The sequence below is a fragment of the Tursiops truncatus genome, chromosome 4 (genome assembly GCF_011762595.2).
Source record: "Tursiops truncatus isolate mTurTru1 chromosome 4, mTurTru1.mat.Y, whole genome shotgun sequence".
Classification (NCBI taxonomy): Eukaryota; Metazoa; Chordata; class Mammalia; order Artiodactyla; family Delphinidae; genus Tursiops; species Tursiops truncatus.
This window is the reverse complement of record NC_047037.1, coordinates 38,221,755-38,245,901: the sequence shown is the minus strand read 5'-3', so window position 1 is coordinate 38,245,901 and position 24,147 is coordinate 38,221,755. Positions and strand designations below refer to the sequence as shown.

Below are 24,147 nucleotides of genomic sequence, written 5' to 3'. Positions count from 1 at the left end.
GAGGCTTAGGAGGAGGAGTTCTTCAATGTCCTGTTTCCAGGCCTTGCTCAGGAAGCCCTGTATTCATTCAGGAGACCATCCTTTAAGGTTTTCCGATGAGCTTATGAGGGGGCAATCTTTAAAAGTCCAAAGCAGATGCATCCGGGGCCTTCATCAGATGTGTTGCTTTGAGTGTGTAATCCGGGAGCAGCGATCTCTGGGCACGTGAATGCCAGCAGGCACCTGTCCTGTTCCGGGGTGGAGGTTTTCAGATGCTGCATCTTCTAAATTCAGCCTCCTGTTGTACTAGTTCTGTGCTACGCACCTTGCTCCCAGAGGACTCTGAAGCTGTAGAACGTTTTAACGCGATGCCACAACGCAGAGTGCTGCCTTGTAGGCGGAGCTTGCAGATGCATCTCCGTGACCCTCTCATCTACCCGCCCGCCTTCCTGTGCATTGGTCGGAGGAATTCTTAGTGTGATGATATAATCTGTGTGTTGGGAAAGTGTTCAAGATTGAAATGTCTTAGGCAAATACTTAAATGAGCAACTGGCAAATTGAGGGGGTCATTGTACTGTGCTGGAGGTACGAGTTGGTCATGCCCAAATTGTGATAGAAATGGCAGGTCTAGTTTGGGCATTCCTACTAAGAAGGGAGTGGTCAGGGTACCGATAGTGATCTTTGATTCATCTTGCTCTATGTGTTTTTTAACTTCGATTTTACTTGATCAGATTTCAGAGCAATCTTAGTGTTCAAATGAGAGGACCCTGAGGTGAGGGGTGGTGGGGAGGGAAAAGCCTGCGGCAGGTGCTGGGAGGGGTGGGAGGGGTGGGCCTGAAGAAAGGGAGAAGGGGGGAGGGTTGTGGTTAGGTGTGGGTTGTAGAGGGTGGGAGTGGTAGGGAATGTGGGTTGAAGGGAATTCTCTGGAGAAAAGATCAGTAGGCAGAGCTCTGGGGAATTATATAGAGCTCATGGGCAAATAAAGTACTAGTTAATAGTAAATTGTTAATGCTAGTTAAATTATCGCTTGGAAGCACACAAAAAAAGTTGCTTGGAAACTTTCTAAAATGCTTAGAACTCTGCTAAGTGCAGGGGAAAAAGCAAAATTGCTTTGCTGCAAGATGGGGAAGACTGAAAAGATAACTGAAGACCTGGTTATTGGTGGCTTGAAAGATTGGTGTCCGAAACTTGCATCAGCAGGTTAACATCCTTCACTGCTTTCAAGCTTCTTACATGGTTTATCTGGAGATGTGTGGTATTTGGGAGAGGTCTTCGAAAAGACTTTAAATACCCATATTGTGGGCTTTTAAAGTAAGCTTGAGATTTTGGAGTGCACTTAAGAGGGTGAGATGTACTCTTATGGGTTTGCAACATTTTTTTCCACTGAGGTTTTGCAGTTGAAAACTTGAGCAAAGTGAAAATGCAATGATTTCTAAAGGAATTTTGTGTTACTTCCTGCCTTATAAGCACATCTCTTCTTTGTGATGAGTATTAGAAACAGCAAGAGTTTTTACTTTTCGTCGTCATTGTAACAAGGAGAACCTAATGACTTTTTGTGATCACTGTAAAATTACTGTAATATTTGGGAGCAAACAATCCATGTAGGCTTGCTAAGGTTCCAGTTAGTAATCCACTGTATCTTTAGTTTGAATGTTTGTGTTTTTTAAGTGATAACCGTATTAGAGAGGAAGCTATCAGCCAAAATCAGTTTGGAAAATAAGCAAAACTGGGGATGGGGAGGTGCTTTATTACTAGATTATGGTGTGTTTGTGAAAATTCAGGGAAAGATCGGAATCCTTTGTGATAAAGTAATACCAGTGGCTTTTTTATCATGTCCCTCTTCCCATTGAACTTCACTTTGAAAATTTTAAATCTCCAATATTTATACACTTGGGATCTTTCTAGGTTCTCTTTTTAATGTTTAAAAATATGTTGACATGATAGTTCAGTTCTTAACCTGTGATTTGGGCATGATGCAGTAACTGTCATTGGTATTTAAAGAATACTAGTCATGCATGTATGGGGAGATGGTAAGCTGTTGTGAAATTGAAACTGTAAAAATAGGAGGAAAAAGTACTTTTATGTTGCTCTGTATGGGAAGAATCAGTCTTGTTACACCATGTATGTGACTGCTAATCATTTTTCTTCCCCTTTCCAGCATGAATAAAAGTTTGAGTTCTAAACTCAAAAAAAAAAAGAAAAGAAAAAAAAGCAACAATCCTTGATAGTTTTCCAAATATTTGAAGAAAGATAACAAAAATCTTAAATAAGATTTTAGCAAACTAAATCCAGCAATGTATTAAAACCTAAAAAATAAAAAATAAAGTGAGGTTCATTGCCAGAATGAAACAGTGGTTTAGTTTCAGAAAATCTATCAATGTAGGGGCCAGTTAGCATGTTAAAAAAGGAAAAATACATAATTATTTCCATAGATCTGGAAAACTCATTTAACAACTTAAAACCCATTTATAATTAGAAAATAAACTCTTAGCAAAGTAGGAATAGAAGGGAAAGCTCATGACCTCATAAAAGATGTCCTCCAAGAAATCACAGCAAACATTATACCAAATGATGAAACATTGGAAGTGTTTCCTCACAATCAAGAAAAATTCAAGGATTTTCAATATCAGCTCTTCTATTTAACCCAAGGTTTCAGCACCCACAGTAAGACCAGAGGTGAATATAAAATGTTTAATGGTTGGAAAGGAAGAAAAAAATCTTACCATTAATTGCAGACAATATAATTGTTTATGTATGTATTTGTTTTCTGTTTCAGGGTAATAAATTATCACAAGTATAGCAGCTTCAAACAGTACACACTTATTACCTCATAGTTCAGTAGAATTTTGTTCTCTGCTCAAGGTCTCAGAAGGCAGAAATCAAAGTGGCTCCCTGTTTCTATTCTCAGTTGGAGCTCAGGGTCCTCGTCCAAGCTCATGCAGTTGTTGGCAGAATTAAATTCCTGTGGTTGTAGCACTGAGGTGTCCATCTCCTTGATCGTCTGGGAGCTGCTCTCAGCTCCCAGAAGCCGCCTGCAGTCCCTTGCCACATGCCCCGCCCTATGACAGTGTACTTACTCAAAGCCTCCAGGAGAGTCTTTCCTTTCCATGTGCTAAGACTGAGTCTTGTATGATATAACAGTAATGGGAGTGACTATCCCATCATCTTTACCATGTAAAATAACCTATTCAAGGGAGTGACTATTCCACCATATTCACAGATCTTGCCACACTCAGTGGAGGAGATTACATGGGGGTGTATATCAGAAGGTGAAAATCTTGAGGACTTTCTTAGACTTTTGCCTACCACAACACAGAAAATCTAAGAGATCCTTTAAAACTATTATACCTAATATGACATTTTAACAGGTTGCTAAATATAAAAGATCAACAGATGAAAAAACAAAAGTATTTAGACAAGAGTCAACTAATAAAAATTGTAATAAAAAAGAAGTTTCCAATCTTAATACAAAACAAAACAAAACCACCAGGTATTAAACTAGGAAAAAAATTCTAACAAAAATAGTACATGATCCAGGGGAAATTATCAAATTATAATGAAGGACATGAAAATGAAGTACACCTAAACAAGTAGACATATGTACCACAGTCACAAATGGCAAAACTTAATATTTTTGTCTGTTTGTTCTGTTGGGTTATTTTTGGCCGGGCCATGCGGCTTGTGGGAACTTAGTTCCCCGACCAGGGATGGAAACCAGGCCCACAGCAGTGAAAGCGCCAAGTCTTAACCACTGGACCACCAGGGAATTCCCCAAAACTTCTTATTTTAAATAAGTCATTTCTCTCCAAATTAATCAATAAATGCCATGCAATTCCAGACAAAACCCCAACAAATTTTTTTCATGGAACTTGTCAAGTTCATTCTCAGATTAATAGCAAGTAACAAAAGGAAAAGTACAGCTAAGAAAAAAATTGAAGAAGGAGGAGGAAGAGAAGGAGATGGGGACTCACACTTCTGGATAATACAACTCGCTAAGAAGGAGACACTAAAATAACGAGTGCCAGGTGTCTGTAAAATAACAAGCCCAGATAGACAAATCAGCCAAGGAACACATTTACATACAGGTCCCCACACGTGTGAAAACCCCATTCATGGCAAGGGTGGCATTACAGTTTAGACCAGTGAATGATGCTGGGACAACTGGCTGTTTATTGGGGGGAAAAGTCACTTTTTCACCCGCACATACAAAATTATAGATACTAGGGACCAATGCAGAAAACAACATCTTAACACAGGTAGAAGAAAATAAGAGCCTATTCTTACGACATCTGAGTAGGAAAGGAATTTCTTTAATGAGATAAAAGCACGAACCATGAAAGAAAATCTAACTCTGATTACATTAAAGTGTAAAACATATGTAGAACAAAAGTCAGCATACATGAAGTGAAAAAAGCAATCCATAGACTGAAAGAAGTTTTCAATACCCATACTCGACTACGTCAACGGGGCTCCACCGCTTGCTTCCACTGGGTTTATCAATGGAGAGCCCAGTGGAGTGGAGGCAGGCAAGTGCTCTGAGGTCAGAGCATCTATCCTCCCCGTATCCGTGGATGTCCCCATGACTGACTGTGACTCTCAACCAAAGACCGCAGCTCCTGAAAGAGCCCTCTCCACACAGCCTCACTGTCCCCAGCTTTCTCCTCTGCTCCACTGGCTTAGGGGTCCAAGGGCCCCACTGTTAATAGCCCTTATGGTTTCCTTAAACCCTGCCCACACCTTAGGTATACTCACTTCTGATCGCCTAATTTACGTCGGCCATCTGTTCTCCCCTGGGACACTGACTAGTAAACCTGGTACAAATGCTGCTGCTAATGTGGTGTAGCCCTGTTAGGCAAGTTACTTAACCTGTCTGACTCCAATTACTTCATCTATAAATGGTGCAGCCGTGGGAATTAGTTAGTATGACTTACATAAGCTCCGCAGCACAGCATCCAGCACATGAGCAGACAGTAACGGTTGCTATTGCTGTCATAATGGTGGTGGTTATTACTGATGTTACCGCTAATACTTCTTCATTGCTACCCAGTGATGTAAGTAGGACCTAACCATAGCTGGGCAAAAACACCAAAGCTGAACCTGAGACAGGATTCCTAAAACATAATTTGCTATCTGACTTAAAGAACTTCCCAGAGTTTTCCTAACGTCACCATCATAATAAATGTTTCACGATTTACTATTTCCACACTCTTTACGAGGTAGTATTACAGAGAGTTATCTTCTGTCCACTTATGATGAATGGGCCAGTCCAGTTCCTCTCTGGCAACAAAAGAAGTCTTCACTATTTGCAAAGCCAGGCCCCACCAATCACTCACATTCACCGGACACCTGCAGGTGTGTCAGCCACAGCAGTCAGCGATGCATTTGCAAATGCAGGGCTCCTTAACTAGCAGCCAACACAAACCAGTGATGGAGGCCAGCCGGCACCCACTCCTGCACCTCTGCTGGCTGCAGGCTTCATGGGTCAATTCTGCCAACCAATGACCATGACATTGGTCCTTACGTACCTAATGACACTTATGTCCAGACAGATTCAATTTTATATACATATTTGTTAAATACTACAAGTTACAACACAGAAGAAACACTTTTTAATTGTTATGACATGTTGAGGTATTTGAAAAAAATTATGCAATGGGAATTGTGGGGAAACAATGTAGTAAACACTTGGTTACCTTGCCCCGTGGAGAGGGAGGGACATTCTAAACTGGAGGGACAGTTGAATGTAGGAGGGACATTCAAATCATGTATATCTCTTAATTTTATTCTTAGAGCTTATTTACTCCACCCTAATTATATCTGCATGGTGTCTAAGATCTGTTGCCATGTTAGAGCCTTAGACCGTGTGAAGGGTAAAGGAGGGACCTTCCTAGGGTGATGGACATGCTCTGTACCTTGATTGGGGTGCTCATTATATGGACGCATACTTTTGTCAAAACTCTTGGAACTGCACACTGAAGACCTGGGCGTTTCTCCGTAGGCCATAGCTCAGCTGTAATCGAGGTTATAGGAACAGGTAGAGGAATAGAAAAGTTAAAACACAAGTTCTAAGAGGATACATTTGAAAGTATAATATATCCCACGGTACCAATTTCTTTATGTGACAGAATGAAATCTTGGAATACTAAGCAAATCGATCTGAACTCCCCAGGGGTTTACTAACTAATTTCTGGTGAGAGGAGGAGACTCAGAGACCTGTGAGCGACCAAAGGGAGTCAATTGACCATTAGGGCTTTGCAGGGAGTAAACCGCCCACGTAATTATAGGGTCAGTGCCTCAACTATCTGTGCTCATTCAGGTGGAGTTGACCTGGTGACACCCTCACCTCTTTGGGAAAGGCTTCAGCCCCTAAAGTATCTTTATTTTTCAGGAGCATATGCTCAAAGTCATTGTGGTTTACCCCCAAGGGCCAAAACACAGTGAGATGGATTCCTAGGTGGCTGAACAAGAAAACTACAGATTATTGACTGACAGCTTGTTGTTACTCTAAAAGGATGTCTCGGTGGTGTGCCCCAGGGCTCTTTGTCAAACATAATCAACAATTTGGATGAGGGCATAGAAGAAGTGTTTACCAAATATTCAGAAGTCACACGCAGGCGTGAGACCACCAGTAAGAGATGCTACATGCTCACCATTCACATCACCTGGACAAGAATGATGCCTGGGCCCAAGCCAAAATGTTAAACTAGAATAAATTAAAAAACAAACTGCCATTAGTTTGAAAAAGCCAATTGCCAAATCCAGGGTGAGAGCGGGGAAACCAGACTTGAGGGAAATAAGCCCTATGGTTTTAATTGACCACGTGTACACTTATGAGCCAATGGTTGTACAGTTGGTTACAGATTGACTGCATTGACAGGTCTGCTGAACTCAACACTATTGTCTCTGGTTCCAGGTGCTGCATTTTACGAGTGACGTTGACAAGCTGGAGTGTGCCAGAGAGGAGGGACAGGGTGGGAGGAGACACCTCATTCTACTACCAACATTTTAGGAAACATATTGCTTAGCCTGAAAAAGGGTAGACAGGTACGGGTTAGGCCCTTAACCATCCTGATTTGCCCAGGACTGAGAAGGTTTCCAGACACAGAGCTTTCAGGGTTTTGTTTTGTTCTGTTTAAAAGATTTTTTTGATGTGGACCATTTTTAAAGTCTTCGTTGAATTTGTTACAGTATTGCTTCTGTTTTATGTTTTGGTTTTTGACCACAAGGCGTGTAGGATCTTGGCTCCCCGACCAGGGTTCGAACCCACATCCCCTGCATTGGAAGCTGAAGTCTTAACCACTGGCCCACCAGGGAAGTCCCAGAGCTTTCAGTTTTAAAGCTGGGATAATCCTAGGCAAACCAGGACAAGCTGTCACCCTAGGTCGAGGTGACAATGGGGTAAGAGGTACCAGGACATACGACTGCTGATTTCCAAATATTTGGAGGGGCTTATTCTCAACGGCCCTTATGTGGACCAGATCAGTGGTAGAACTTACCCAGAGGCAGAGCTGAACTCCAGGTAAGAAAGACTCTGAGATTCCCAGGGAACTTTCTCAGGAGAAGGAACAGCACAGGGCAGGTCTGCATGAGGAGGTGGTCATGACTCCTGGGGTATGAAAACCCTTTAAATACACACGCACCAGAAAATTCATCATGGTCACAACCTCTGCATTCAGTGATGCTTTTATTATATTAATATAGATTATATATCATTCTACATAATATATATATTATTCTATTATATATATTATTTTATTACATTAATCACAACAGTGTCTTGATACATTTGGAAACTGGGAGACATGATTTAACCTTTCTATACAGAATGCTCTGCTCCCAGCTCCCATGCAAGTCCTCCAACCCCCTCGCCACTTCCGAGTTTGCCATCCACAGGGGATAGGGTGAGGCTGGATGTTGCCTGAGATTCCTTTCAACTCCAGGGTTCTGTGTGTCCTGGGCTTGGCATCGTGCTTGAGCTACAGTAAGTGCTCGGGAAATGGTGGTTACCACTTATCATCATCATCATCAGTGGCAGGGAGCATGCTCATGTCCTTTCGCAATCACTTCTTTTCCTTCCCAGACACCATGCTGCCTGAGGCAGAGCCCGCGTGGGTAACTGAGTAACCAAAAACCTGACAGAGGCCTCGCTGAGTAAGGGGTTTGTTTTCTCACAGAAGAGGAAGTTTGGAGATCAGCAGCTACAGGGAAGTCATTCAAGAGACAGGCTCCTTCTTTCTTCCTGCTCCAACTTCCTCAGTGTGCAGCTCTTGTAGCAAAGTGGCTGCTGCAACTCCAAGCCTTGCACCTGAATTCCAGGAAGGAAAAAAAGGGAAAGGGGGGCTTCCCTGGTGGCGCAGTGGTTGAGAGTCCGCCTGCTGATGCAGGGGACACGGGTTCGTGCCCCGGTCCGGGAAGATCCCACATGCCGCGGAGGGGCTGGGCCTGTGAGCCATGGCCGCTGAGCCTGCACGTCTGGAGCCTGTGCTCCGCAACGGGAGAGGCCACAACAGTGAGAGGCCCACGTACCGCAAAAAAAAAAAAAAAAAGGGAAAGGGAAGGCCATAAGAGCACCCCAGCTGAGCCAGACCCCTTTTAAAAGCCATTCCTGGCAGCCCCATGCAGAAATTCCTTGGATGTCATTGGTCAGTACTGGGTCACACAGCTACTGCTGGCTGCAAGGGCATTGCCACGGCATTTAGGGGACACATTGCCACCCTGCACGACACTGGGATCTGCTTAGTAAGGAAGAAAAGGAGAACGGATATTGGATAGGCAGAGAACAATGTCTGCCTCAGCCACCTCTGGGCATATACACTTGTCACCTCCCTGGCTGTCCCTGCTCCTTGGGGAACTAAAAAACCACCAGTCCTAATGGCAGGGCTGGAGTCTGCAGCCCCAATAGGAGGGCGAGGATGTCAAGAAGAGAGTGAGTACAGGCTGCCATGCTGTGTCTCGGCAGGGAGCTCCGTGACACCCAAAGCAGAACTGGTCGAAGTTAACCCTGGGCCCAGGGAATTTTTGTTTGTGACAACAGCACGGTTGGAAATGGTAAAAGGATTTGGGTTAGTCTTTTTTTTTCTCAAGACTGGTGGAATTGGCATAACTGTTCAAAAGAATGTTCTACCAGGACCCTCTGTTCTGAAAACAAAACCAGAATGACTGAAAAGTGAGTCAAGAGGAGGCAGGCCTTGTGCAGAGTGAGGAAGATTAGTTACATGGTTTGTGCAGTGATGAAGAAACACAGAAGAGCTAGTCCTGGTTAGATGGTTCTCCCTGGCTTGTTGTCTGCCAGTGCCTGGAAGGTGCCAGTGTGCGTACCTACATTAACCTGGTAGCTCCCAGCACCCCCACACACAGGCACCCAGATGAGAAGGCACGTGAAGCTGGTTTTGCATCACCCCAGCCACAGCTTCCTAATCCAACCCTGCTTGAAGCCTGGTCCCTGGACCCAAAGCAGCATCGCCAGCAGCACCTGGGAACTCGGTAGAAATGCAAAACCTCAGGCCCATCCCAGACCTACTGGGATTCTGATATACAGGCAAGTTTGAGAATCCCTAGCCTAGGTCAGTGTCTAATAGCAGGGAAGTATTCAATAAGAGTTAACTGGTCTGTGGTTTTCTACCATATAGCTATCACAAGAGAATTACTAAGCCAGTAAAAAGTGAAATCAGTACTATCTAATAAGTTCAGAAAGAGTTTAGGGTGTTTGATGAATTAGGGAAACTTTCTCTATGGGCCTGCCATTGAATTTACATTTCTTAAAAAAATTTTTTTTTTTAATTCTAATCACAGCATCTGTCTTAAAGGTCATAGCAAGAAATGATTTGTTTGCAGAAGTTTATTTCATTAGAGTTTTGGCACCAAGTATAGGGATAAGATGTATCCAAAAGTTCTGCATACTCCTAGCATTGTCATAGCCCCAATTAACGAGACAGGCCCCAATTTTAACATGATATCTGTTATGGGATAAATTGTGCTCCACCCACCCCTCACCCCAAATTCAGTCCTAACCCCCAGACTTTAAAGAGGTGACAAGGTACAATGAAGTCATTAAGGTGGGCCCTAGTCCAATACGACTGGCGTCCTTATAAGAGGAGGAGATTAGGACACAGACAGGCACAGAGGGAAGGCCATGTGAGGACACAGGGAGAAAACGGCCATCCACAAACCAAGAAGAGAGGCTTCAGCAGAAACCAGTACTGCCAAGCCTTGATCTCAGACTTCTAGCCTTCAGAATTGCGAGAAAAATTTTTCTATGTGATCTACCCAGTCTGTGGCATTTTGTTAGGGCAGGCCTAGCAGACGAATAACGTTATACAAAAGACTCATGATGAAGTTGGGCCTCTCCTGGCACTTATGTGGTGGTAGGCATTTGTGCTGTTCCAAATACTTTCGGCTCCCTACCTCCTGGGGAACGTCATGATACTGTACCTTCCCACCCTCTGAAGAAGTTAGGCATGGTCATGTGATGTGCTTTGGCCTATAAAAGGTGAGCAGAAGTGACATCACTTCCGGCAGGAACTTCACGAGCCTGCGGACAGTTGTGTCTGCTCTCTTTCCCCTCAGCCACAGCAGGGAACAGTCTCCTGAGGAAGCTATTCCATCAGCTTGGCCCCGGTTGGCCCCCAGCCAACCCAGTAATGGACTCACAGTGAGAATGGCAAGTAAACTTTTGCTATTTTAAGCCCTGAGATTTTGGCATATTCATTATTGCAGGGAACCCAGACTCTCCTGACCGCTACATCAGTTTACTCACCATTTCAGATCTGAGTCATCTCATTTACCCAATCTCAAACATTCAATTGTTTTGTTGAATTCAGATGATAGGCCTATCCATTAAACCATTGATGGGGGGGCAATGGATTTTTTTAAATCTAAAATACGTGATACTTGCATGCTAGTAAGAGGGCACAGGGCTTCTTACAGAAGGTGGGAAGATGTCACTGAGGTTAGTCCCAAGAAAAGACAATTTCGCAAGTCTCCCTGCACTGGGTAGGCACAGCTAAAGGAGGGTACAACCAACGTGCTCCAAACTGGCAGTTCCCTCTGATTATCATCGCATTCATCCCACACCTGGCGTTTTACACAGAAGAGACTGAAGCCAGTTTGGGTGGCTGAGCTGGGACTAGACCTCATTCCTCCTGCCTCTCAAACAAGAGCCCTTTGCACTAGACTGTACTTGTTTGTCCTTTAAGAATCAAAAGACAGGGCCTCCCTGGTGGTGCAGTGGTTGAGAATCCGCCTGCCAATGCAGGGGACACGGGTTCGAGCCCTGGTCTGGGGAGATCCCACATGCCGTGGAGCAACTAGGCCCGTGAGCCACAATTACTGAGGCTGCGCGTCTGGAGCCTGTGCTCCACGACAAGAGAGGCCACAACAGTGAGAGGCCGGCGCACCGCGATGAAGAGTGGCCCCCACTTGCCACTAGAGAAAGCCCTCGTACAGAAACGAAGACCCAACACAGCCAAAAATTTAAAAAAAAATAAATTAATTAAAAGAAGACTCAACATTAAAAAAAAAAAAGAATAAAAAGACAAGAATCTCACTCTAGCCAGCAGTAGCAGCTCCTTATCCTAAAACCTGGTCATAATTCTATTACCAATGAAAACTGTTTTGCACAAACATTTGTTTCCAAAAATGAATATTCCTATGATCCAACTTGTATGCTTTTTTCAGCCTAGGTGTGTAGAACTTCTGAGGACCCTCTAAGAACAAATCCCATTTCTGGGCTACCAGGTCTTCCACCTTTTGGCTTTACCCCAGGTAGCCCCTGGCGCCACTCCAGCCAGCCTCACTGCAGCCCCATGTTTGCTTGCTCAGTAACCCCTTCTGCCTGAAACAGCCTGCCCCTTGATATTCTCCCAACTTGCTGTCTCTTCTAAACCCACCACAAATCCAGCCTGTCTTGAATAGTTTCCTGCCTTGAAGATCCACCCACTGCATCATTACATTCTAAGAAACACAACCAACCTCTGTATGTATATAAATTGTCTAGGCAATTGTGTTATCTATGTATTACTCAGATGATTTACTTATCAGCACTTTATTCTCACTATTAGATGCATGCCCTGTAATGTACCTGTGGAAAGAATGGTAAGGAGGGAAAGAAAAGCAGAATGGAATGTGGGTTTTCTGACATATTGTTGTGTTATCTAGGCTGCCATATGTGGGCAGATGCCTTCCTCTGTGGTGTGTGAAGTTGGTTTTGGTTTCCCTGATAACATACTCTATGCAAGTTTGATTGGTGAACAGTAGTGTCATTAACAGTTTCATAAGTCAGTTGCTCCAGGAAGTTTATGGTATACAAATATTAACAACTACTGGAGATTTTTCTTAGAAGACTGTAAAATTCTACGATTATTGCCAGGAAAAAAACACTTTAAATTCCTTTATTTCACTCTGTAATGCATATTCTCAAATAGGAAGGAGTAAACTTTATAATTTCAAGTTTAAATATTTTTTGCTTGGGAAATTAAAACGGTCCCAATTTATAATTTATTTCACATCACAGTTTACAGATCGCCGAATAGAATGTTAATTCATTCTCAGAATGGCAAACATCCTGTCTTAAGGGAGTGATGGAAAAACAAAAGGCCATGCCAAGTTAACCATAATATGTTTAACTGGTCTACAGTGATGTTGTGTTCTTAACTAGCGTGACATGCCAAAAATGAGGGCTTACTTTGGAAAATTGCAAAATCCTATACATGCAATACTGACTGTGTTCATTTCATTACATTTTATAAAACTATCTGTTGGCAATTGTGTGTCAAAATGGGCTTGTCAAATCTTTGCAAGAGAAGGAGTTTTTTTTTTTTTCCTCAAAGCTACACAATCTAAATTACTTTGTTTCAAATGTGAAACATGGTAGATTTTTAAAGAATTGTTTCATGCCCACAGGTAAGTGGAGCAGAGAATTGCATAACAGTTCTATTCATCTGCTCAAGCTTGGCAATAACTCCGCATCAAGAGTGGCCCAGCAGAGAGGCTGTCCACACTGTGTGCTTTTGCTAACACCAGTGTTGAGATCTACGTGTAATCTGAGTACAGGCTTCTGCTTTTAGAAGCCACCAGTTTCTGGTTAGCCTAAATGCTACTCACAGTGTCCTAAGGCTGTCGAGTTCCTCCTGCACCAGAGTTGGCCCACGGGGACCTAAGTCCACTCAGGCTCATTGAGATGTGGAGAGAGTGCCCCCCACAATACAACTAAGACTTTATTACATTCTCCCATGGCCCCCATGTTAACCAGAATTAAGTGCCGCTTTCACTAGTGGTGCCAGAGGCAGCCTGCCACTCTCTTGCAAAAATTAAATCTTTCAATTTAGTACTAAAGATTGAGTGCTTCCTTCAGTATTCTTCTCTTGAAATAAGATAATCCCAACTTCCCTAACCACAAAGTCATATTTTCCGGCCTTAATTAGCTTTGTTGCTGTAACCTAAACCCCTCCAGTCCATCCTGAGTCTCTCTGGTTGTGGCACATACAAAATGGTGCTTGGAGAAAGAAGGGGCCAGACCTAAGTGTGAACCCCTTCCCTGACCCCTCTAGGGATACAACCGTTGGCAAGTCACTTACCTCTCTCTGTTCCCCAGTTGACCCCTCTAAATTGTGGGGATTAGATGAGATAATTCCGTTACGGAAAGTATCCAGCATTGTGTCTGAAATGCAGCTCCCCAAAATACTACTTTCTTTCTTTCCCCAAATCATTATTGTAGTGAAAGTCAGTTGTCTATAACTGCGTGTCTAACGTGATCATCACTACCCACAAGTGGCTGTGTATATTTAAATCAATTAAGATTAAATATGGTTTAAGATTCAGTTCTTTGCACTAACCAGATCTCAAGCATTAAGTAGTCACTTGTAGCTAGTGGCTACCATGTTGGACTGTGTGGATGTAGAACATTTTCATCAGAAAGTTCTATTGGATTGTGCTGGTTACCGTATTCACTTGGATTTCAAGGCTTCCAAACACATCCATGTCAGTCTCTACCTAAACTGTGTCATGTGAAATCTGTAAGGTCGGATCTTAACAAACGGCACCGCGAAACAGAGGAAAGCTTCAAGTGAGCTTTATTAGGGAGCGCTCCTGGGCGAGGTTCACTGGACCGAGAGAAAGGGGCCAGAGAAGTCGCACCCGGGCAAGGGTTGGGCAGGATTTTATAGGGGAAGAAGGGAAAGGGGTGTGGTGAATCTGGGAGGGCGCAGGGTATTCCTTATTTGGTGGTCTCTTCGGGTATCCTGGGGGACCGTTAGTCCCGCCCCTCGAAAAGCGGGAAGGCTGGGCTGGGTTCAAAGTCCCCAGGTCAGTTCCTGGAACTGGGTGGTCCGGAATGTCTCCAGGGCAGTTTCTGGAACTGGGTGGTCCGGAGAATTTTGGTCTGATGCAACCTGTGAATCTGATTGTGTTCCCCTGCCTCGGGCCAGTTGGCCTTACAAAATCTTCCCTCGGTTAACAGGAATAAATGCAACCACTTTGTTTCCTATCACATCTCCTTTTTTTAAAATTTATTTTGATGTGGAAAATGTTTAAAGTCTTTATTGAATTTGTTACAATACTGCTTCTGTTTTTTTGTTTGTTTTTTAATTTATTTTGGCTGCGTTGGGTCTTTGTTGCTGTGCGCGGGCTTTCTCTAGTTGCGGCGAGCGGGGGCTACTCTTCGTTGAGCTGCGCGGGCTTCTCATTGGGGTGGCTTCTCTTTGTTGCGGAGCACGGGCTCTAGGTGCGCGGGCGCAGTAGTTGTGGCATGCGGGCTTAGTTGCTCCGCGGCATGTGGGATCTTCCCGGACCAGGTCTCGAACCCATGTCCCCTCCATTGGCAGGCGGATCCTTAACCACTGCGCCACCAGGGAAGTCCCCTGCTTCTGTTTTGGTTTTTTGGCTGTGAGGCATGTGGGATCTTAACTCCCTGACCAGGAATCAAACCCACACCCCCTGCATTGGAAGTGAGGTCTTAACCACTGGACTGCTAAGGAAGTCCCTCAGATCTCTTTTAGAAAGAACCTTGTCTCCAGTTGTGTGAGTCTCACTAGATTCAGCTAGAAATGCTCTCTCCTTGGCCCTCACAGATTCAGAAAACAATTGTCAGCTGTCGCACCGCAACCTAGACCTACATCTAGTGCCCTTGGCACTGAAGCCTCTGCCTTGCCCTTGAGCATCTGGTGGGGTGTGGGCATGACACTGAAAGCTCCACTGGTGGTCTTCCCAAAGCAAAAGGCCATCTTTGGGGACTTGCTGCAGCCAGTGTGAGCCTCAGGGAGCTTATGGACCCTGCGTTGAGGACACGGGGAATTCCCCCACGAGTTCCAAGCACCCTCAAAGGAGAGATAAAGAAGCCAAATGTCTAGGACAGCAGATGGAGTGAGCAGGGCTTCTGTTCTTTCCATCACCAGTAAAGTGTCTCCCTCCAGGGGTTTCAGGAGAGACGTTGTGGGCCATGGATACAGCATGGAAAATGTGCAGGTTTGCAGGGTGAACCAAAACAGAAGACAAGAGGTCACTTCGAGCATGCTAGATGCAAACCCAAAGAACCAGGTGAGCTGCACAACGCTTTTCTCCACAAGCGTTTCTAGTTCCGCGGCTTGGAGATAAAGATCATCTCCGTCACACCTGAGCTACAGTTAAGCAGCTTTCAATAGTCAAGGATTGATTATCCATATTCTCCCAATTCCACCGACCTTCACCTAGGTCGGTAAAGAATAAAAAAACAATAGAGAGTCACATTTTCTGACTTGCCAATAGCTCCCATAAAAGATGAGATTAAGAAGGCTAAAAGTAATAGCTAAGATTTTATATAATGACCCAGCAGTTTTTAGTCCCTACTATCTCTTCTCATCATTTGTGAAAAGAAGTCCACAGCTGATTGCATTCCTTTCAGGATAACACCCAGGGACTTCCCTGGCAGTCCAGTGGTTAAGACTCTGCGCTCCCAATTCAGGGGGCCCAGGTTCGATCCCTGGTCAGGGAACTAGGTCCGCATGCAACAACCAAGAGCCCACATGCCGCAACTGAAAATCCCGCATACTGCAACTAAGACCCGGCACAGCCAAACAAATGAATTTAAAAAAAAAGATTACACCTAAATTTTTAAAGTTAATAACAGTAATCTCAGTCATAGCCATTACTGTGAAGTGCTTTACTTATGTGTAGATATTAGGGCACGTGAGCCTCACCAACGACTCTGTGAGGGAGGATGTACCCCCAAGGCACAGGCTGGGGGTGAAGCAACTGGCCTCAGCTCACACTGGTGCAGCTGCGCTTCAAACCAGGCAGCCTGGCTCCAAGTCTGAGCTCTGAGCCGCTGCGCCATCTGCAAAGGAAAACAGAAAGGAACCGAAGAGTTACAGTTTGAGTTAGCCCCTCCTGCCCCCAGCTCCCTTCCACTGTTAGCAGCTTCTGACTGTCCTTCTTAGAGATGTTCTGTGCCAACATCAGTATCCAGAAAGGAGAAGTTGTGGCATTACATCACGTGTAATGGCACATAAACTCACTCGCGTACAAATAGGGGACGTCTTCATTTTTTTCTAGTTACTGACATAGACTTTGCTCTCCAAGCCTCCACGGCGGGAGAAAACGTTGTCAATAAGGGTACTCGGGCCTTTGCGAGAGATCCCATCCACCCCGGTGGTGCTGCCCTGGACCCTCCTCTGAGCCATGGCCTGGGTTCCAGTCTCTATCTTAGGGATTCCTTCTCCTCTAGCAGGGTCTTTTCTCCGTCGCACTCCTCCTGAGTCTGCTCTTCTTAGAGTAGAGCCTGAGCGAGTGCAGCTGACAGCTCTCCAGCCTGGGCAGGTCACTTCGCATCTGGGCTCACGGCCTGGCTTGGCCCCTGTGGCTGGAGAAGGTCCACAGCCAGGCTGGGAGTCGTTGGGGGAAGGGTGTCCCTTCACCACCTGGTTCAGCCTGATGCTGGTGGAAGCTGCCAATATGGTCTCCTCAGGTTAGAGGCAGCGGAGGTGTTCCCTGTCCCTGGCACAAGCAGACCCCCAAGGGCAGCCTTATAGCTCTTTGGTTCCTGCAGTAGTACCTGCCTCAGCAATCCGTTAGGAATTTTTCAACTGGGGCAGCAAAAGCATGCTTCAGTTGGCTTAAACAATAAAGTTGGCATATTGGCTCCTATAATGGAAAGGCCTGGATAGGGCAGGCTTCAGGTAGGCCGGGAGCCAGCAGGTCAGTAATATCCCCAAGGACCTGGCTTCCTTCTGTGCCTCACCTCAGCCTTCATCCTGAGGCCCGCTCCCCCGAGGACGGCAAGATGGCATCAGCAACTGCTGGGGCCACGGCTTCCTCTCAAAGTCCCAGCAAGGGAGGGAGGAACATGCTGTCTCAGAAGGGCGAGGGAGCTTCTCTCCAAGACCCCACCAACAGCTCCTCGTGACTCACTCGCTGTACGGTCAGGCCATTCAAGATGGCTGTTCTCGTGCTCTCTGTACATCCCCTGCTCGACCAGTCCCTGCTTCACTCACATCACCAACCAGTCCTCTTAATTATAGGGCTTAATCAGAAACTGCCTACATGCTTGCCTCCTGTCCCAGACACTGGTCTCCCTGGTAACTGATGAGTCAACTTGATGTTAATTCCCCCTATAAACGGTAGCCTCCTTCTCCCCAGAGCAGTGAAGATTGCAGCCGGTGTCTTGCCTACTGTACACAGTGGGGTGTCACTCCAGGACCTTTCGCTTCAGACTTGTAAGTTTCCCCTATCTGATAAACTGTTGATGTCTCTGTAGCTGTATCTGGGCTCTTTCTTCCGTCTCATGGCTGGGCAACTCCAAGACTTGCTGGCCTGTTGGGTGCAGCCCAACACTTGCCCAAATAGGTCCCGAGCCTATGCCTAAGCCCCCTACAACGACCAGGGGTGTAAGGGTGGAGGAGGAGCCAAGTCAGGGCCCCTGGAGTGAGGTGTATTCAGCAGCATTGGAGAGGGGCAGGCAGTGATGAAAATCAGAGCTGCATCACCCAGAGGAAGAGGGGACACTGCTGGGAGGCCCCAGCTTTTTTTTTTTTTTTTTTTGCTCTTTTGCTTTCCTTTGCTAGAAAAGGTGTTTTCCTCCCATTTTATTTGATAACGCATTTTCACAGAAACATGATAGTGTTTACAAATATGTCCACAAGAGACTGCTGGTAAAAAACCTTAAACTGAAACTTTCATCAAAAATTAATTTACAAGGGCTTCCCTGGTGGCACAGTGGTTGGGAGTCCGCCTGCCGATGCAGGGGACGCAGGCTCGTGCCCCGGTCTGGGAGGATCCCACATGCCGCGGAGCGGCTGGGCCCATGGGCCATGGCCACTGAGCCTGCGTGTCCGGAGCCTGTGCTCCGCGGCGGGAGAGGCCACAGCGGTGGGAGGCCCGCGTACTGCACAAAAAAAAAAAAAAAAAAAAAAATTAATTTACAAGACCTCCCCCCCCCCCAGTTGTCCAAAGGAGTCCCAGGGTGGAGAATCTGGACAGTGCTCTGGGCTGGATCTGTGCAGAGATAAACTTTTCAGCTCTTCCAACTTCTGTAACCTCAGATGAGCCGAATGCCCACTCGACGCCACCTGTTCTCAGGTGTATTCTCAGGGCTTGGATAAGGAACATGGGGCTGCAGGTCAGGGAACTGGCCTCTGAGTCCTCATCCACACTCTCTAAAAGCCAGCAGAGCTGGGAATAGCCATGACAGTCATGTCACCATGCCTTTCTTTCTCTGCACATCATGACCGAGTCCCGTCAGGCCGCTGGTGAGGGTACTTCAGCAAGCCTGTGTTGAGCCACGTCCAGGGAAGATGCATCCCAGCCCCTCCTTCCTGGAGGAGGGAAGCCAACAGTCAATGCCTCTCGAAACCCTCCCATTCAGCGCTCTGGCCTGTTATTACTCAAAGGCATAGGAAGGGGCAGGTGCAGATGCTCAGGGCTGCTAAATGCCTCTACTTCGCACACTGAAGAGCTGCCAGTGCCTGCAATCTGTTCAATCAGAGCTCAGGTCTCTTGGGCTCAAGACTTGGACCCTATTAAAATGACTGGGCCTGAGGCAAAAGGGGAAACATGACTGGGCCTGAGGCAAAAGAAGGGTGTTGGAAGGGTGGGGTGCAGAGGCAGGAAGACAAGCCTGAACTGTATGTATAAGGTGAGGTCAGGCTTGCTCAGACTATGCTGAGTGATAGAATTGTAACGTCCCTGTAGAAATGGTGACGAAGAAACTGATACGAAGTGCATCCATACACAGCATTTCATTTATGTAGTTATTTAGAATGGGTAATGCACGTTAGAAAAATACTGCGAAAGGGTATATAGTAAAGTTTCTCACACCCCTGTCTCCCATCTTATAATTGCTAATTTCTTATGAAACTTTTCAGACATCTTTGCACGTTTCCACATTTATGTACTCATATGTGTATGTCATTTGTTTCGTTTTAAACAGTAGCGCACAATTTGCCCTACTCTACACCTTGCTGTCTGTTAACATTATACCTTAGAGATAGTTCAATATCTACACGCCTGGATCTCACTCCTTAATAGTTGTACAGTATCCCGCTAGATGGAAGTACCGTAATTATTCAGCCGTGGGAGTTAGATTTTTTTCCAGCCTCTTACTCTTCATTCTTTCCTAAAGTTTGTACTGATGCCCAAGATGTGCCAGGCACTGCTCTAGGGATGGAGAGCAGAAAATAAGATATTTGAGGAATTTACAATCCACATACAGAGAGGAACATTCTCTGTGTACATGTGTGAATGTATCCTTTCTATAAACTATAGAGGTAGAATTGCTGAGTGAAAAGGTACATGCATTGCTAATTTTGATAGATATTGCAAATAGCCCAAGAAAATGTTGTATCAATTTCCTCTCACTCTCTGTTCTGAATATTTTCATGCGATTAAAAGTCACTATAATTTTTTATATTTCTTAAACTAAATTCTGCATATAAAAATGCTCACAATCACTTGAGCAATGGCTAAGGAACTAGGAAACATGACATATGGGACACTCTTGGTGGGGGGGGCCAGACACTGCTGACTAAGATTTTCCTCCCTGCCTCCTGCAATGCCAAGAAGGAAACACGGGGGTGGGAGGTGGTACATGTGACCCAAGAGGACAGGCCCTTTGGAGAACATGGTGTGCAGTTAACAGAATCGCCCATGCACACGCTATCTGACAAGGAGGAATACACACACACACACACACACACACACACACACACACACAGTAGGAACTGAGGAAAAAAATATTAGTGATACCTATGACCTAGGCCTGATTTCCTTAGTATTTAAAGAACTTCTACAAATCAATTAGAACTCCAACAACCCCACAGATAAATGGACAAAGGACAAACACAGTTCTCAACGAAGGAAGTGTTCTCCTGTGTTCCAGAAAATCTGCTAATAAAATGAATGCTGTTAATTAAAAACTTTTAAAATGTGTGTTTCTGATTAACATCAATCTGCCCCAAGTGTAGTCATTACCACTATTAAAAACAGCTGGCCTCAGAGGGGTCCTCTGCACTCAGCCAGCCACACTTGTTCCCCTGGCCCTTTCTGTGTCTGTCTTTCTTCCTGTGTAAGACTTTCTGTGACTCACCATCTCATAAGCACTGATGCTGCCATCAGCCATTCCCACCCTCCCCTCCCGGCCTCGGTGACAGATTCCCACTTGCCTGCTTCTATCCACTCTCCCTGCAGGGACCCCGTGGGGGCTCTGCCCAGATCCCCAGGATCCCTTTCCCTGATTCTGCCCCTACCACTAAGTATGCTTTTGCTTCCAATCTGAGGTACCCGCAACACTTCTCAGGAGGGCTGTCCTGTACGACTGCCCCTTTGTACCCAGATAGAGAGCCTGAGTGCCTGCATTATGTTAACCAGGGTGGCCCCTAGCCAATAACCCACAGGCATAGATATGGAAGCCCAGATCCCCTGCGGGGAGAGGAATTCATATTCCGGAGCTCCTCTGCTGACCAGGTGAAGTTACCCTTCTTGTAACTTTGTCTGAGATCCTTGCTTGCTACCCTTTTTCTAGGTCCTTACTGGTTTCTCCTAGGAGTGTTTCCTTCATAAACCACTCTCACATAATCCTTGGGTGTGCCAGCAGCAGGCTCTAAATGCGATGTAAAACAAAGTCTTCTTCCTTAGTAACAAAATCCTGATTTCTTTTTTTTTATTCTGGCATGCAACTTCTGCCAAAAAAAGGCTACCTTTCCCAGCCTCCTTCTCAACTAAGGCTATGACTAAGTTCTTAACAATGAGATATAAGTGGAAGTGCCCTATAGGACTTCTCAGAAGCCTGTAAAAGGGCACTCCTGCTGATGGCTAGAGCTTGTCCTGTACTCTGAGGATGGGGGCCACACCCTCAGATGTGGGAGCAAAGATCTGGAAAAACCCTGGGCCCCTAACAATGTCATGGACCTGCCAAAACTAACCACAGATTGCCTACAACTTCTTTTATGTGAGGTAAGTTTCTCTCCTGTTTAAGCCAATGTCATTTGTTTTCTTCGTCCTATGTGGCCAAGCCTAAATCCTAACTTATAGACCAGACCACTGTGATAGAGGCTGAAAAAAGGCAGATGCGAGCTTCCCTGGTGGCGCAGTGGTTGAGGGTCCGCCTGCCGATGCAGGGGACACGGGTTCGTGCCCCGGTCCGGGAAGATCCCACATGCTGCGGAGTGGCTGGGCCCATGAGCCATGGCCGCTGAGCCTGCGCATCCAGAGCCTGTGCTCCGCAGCAGGAGAGGCCACAACAGTGAGAGGCCCGCGTACCGCAAAAAAAAAAAAAAAAAAAAGGCAGATGCTTGCTTTTCCAGCCTCCCTTGCAGCTAGGGTTTGCTAGTGTGACCCAGTTCTGGCCAACGAGATGTATGAGAAGGTCGGGTGGGGAGAAGGGTGGGGGGAAGAGGTTCCAGAAAAAAAAATTTTCTTCTCTGATGAAAAAACAAAACAAAAACCAAAACAGGTGCATGATGTAGAGCTCTCTTGCTACCCCGGCAACCTACTCTGTGCTACCTGCCTTTGGTTGCAGCATGTGACGATGTGGTGTCTGTAGCTGTGACAGCTATTCTAAAATTATGGAACTACTGGTCAGTCTATGGACAAAAAGCCAAACAGCTGAGGAGAGCTGTGTAGAAGGATGGAGAGAGCCTGAACCCTTCCAGCCATCCCCGAGACCTCCCACTCCACACCACTGCAGAGTCCACAACGTTAATCAGTTTTCCTGTTGTTTGCAGCTGAAAGCAGCCCAACACCCACTGGGGCTGAAGCACTGAAATAGAGTAAGGAATACTTAGTCTTTATAAGACCTAGAGGTGATAATTCTCAAGAAACCTACTACTATTACCCCTTGGAGGGGAAGATGACTGAGTTCTGGGAAGATAATTATCTGCGTTAGACTGCCTCTGAAGGCAAGAAACAGAACCTCCAGCTTCAAGGAACATAATAAATAAGCTCCAGGATCAGCTGATCTGGGTGCTCAACAGTGTCATCAGGAACCCAGTCTCCTCCCCTCTCTCTGCTCAGCCATTCTTCAGATGGGCTTCATCCCCAGGCTGTTAGCAAGATAGGGGCATACGGAGTCCGCCTGCCGGTGCAGGGGACGCGGGTTCGTGCCCCGGTCCGGGAAGATCCCACATGCCGTGGAGCGGCTGGGCCCGTGAGCCATGGCCGCTGAGCCTGTGCGTCAAGAGCCTGTGCTCCGCAACGGGAGAGGCCACAAGAGTGAGAGGCCCGTGTACCGCAAAAAAAAAAAAGATAGGGGCATACTTCCACGCGGCACACCCAGACACAACAAGGGTCTACCAAGTCCTGCATGCTCTGCCTCCTCTCCATTATCCCTCAGACTTCGCATCCTGATACTTTCCTCCTTGCTCTCTCCCTCCAGCTGCATTTGCTTGCTCTTCTTTAAACATGCCGGTGGACTCCTGCCTCAGGACCTCTGCACTCGCTGTTCCCTCCACCTACAGTGCTCTTCCCATACATGTCCATCCGGCTTCCTCATCTCCTTCAGGTCCTAAGTATCACCTTCCCAGTGAGGCCTGCCTTGACCACACTATTTAAAATTACAACCAACTCCCCATCCCCTTTCAGGCTTAATTTTTCTCCAGCATGTAACTGCATCCATCATTCCTTTGCCTCTCTGATTGTCTGGGCTCCCCTTGCCCAAAAGGTGTGCTCCAGGGGTACGGAGATGCTTATCTGATTACCCTCTCTTCACTTCCCCCAGGGCCTAGCAGAGTATGTGTTCCATAAATTTCTGTAGAAGAAAAGACAGACAAGAGCTGGACAACATCCAGAGGGAGAAGTGGGGGAGGGAGGATGTTTTCAGAGATGGTGACCCCATCGCATCACCCCCTCCCCAGGCTTCCCCCGGCATATCTCATCCAGAATCGCACATGTGGGGCCTCAACCAGTCACTGGCAAGGAGAAGAGACTTCCTTTAGCTCCACAGTGGGGCTGGGGTCAGCGGGTGTTGGGGAGAGGTGGACCCCTGAACAAAATAAAGAGAGGTAGGAAAAAGGATGAGGGGAATGCATCTACTTCCTGGTTCTCCTGGGCTTTCTCTCTGTGGCCTAAAAACAATGGCCATCTCATCCCTTCACTGCCAAGCGTCTAAAAAGAGTCGTCAACCCTCACTGCTTCCACTGCCCTACAGCCCAATCCATGCCTCACTTCTCTGGAATCTGGCTTCCACGCCCATCTGTGCCGCACCAGGGTTATCAATGTTTCTAAGTCCACTGGGGCCTCTGGGGCCTTATCTGGCTCTGCCCTGCTGGCCACCGCAGCCTCCTCTCCAGCCCCAGTTCTCTGGCGACCTGTCCCACTTCCAAGGTCATTGTGCTATAAGGACCCCCAACAACGCCGGCTGCGTCCCGCCCCCTTCTCCACCTGTTTCCAATTTCATCTTCTGGGAAATGAGCTCCAAGCCTTGGAGAACTGAAGCAGGTTTGCTCTAAAACCCTAAGGGCTTCGAAATCACAGCAGCCTCCGGGGAGAGAAACGAGGTCCCCAAGCTGGGTTGGGGGCGCGGGGTGGCGCCAACCCGGCCGCTCTCCCTTGGGGGAGGAGCGTCCACTGCTCCCCTCGTCCCCTTGCCCGCGCGGCCCCAGCCAGATACCCGGGCCCCGCGCCGCGGAGGCGCCGCCGCGTCCGCCGCGTAAGGAGACGGGGCATTGGGAGCCCAAGCGTAGTGGGGCGGGGCGGAGGGGCCCAGGG

General features: G+C 46.4%; 1 long non-coding RNA gene across 2 annotated transcripts in view; it reads left to right on the top strand.

Annotated features, from left to right (window-relative positions):
- The window catches only part of LOC141278547 (uncharacterized), a 48,154-nt gene extending 40,992 nt beyond the window's left edge, over positions 1 to 7,162 (top strand). For both annotated transcript variants that reach the window (XR_012331361.1, XR_012331362.1), the window contains one exon: positions 6,893 to 7,162. This is a non-coding gene — a long non-coding RNA (uncharacterized lncRNA). The remainder of the gene's footprint in view (positions 1 to 6,892) is intronic.
- The last annotated feature ends 16,985 nt before the right edge of the window (positions 7,163 to 24,147 follow it).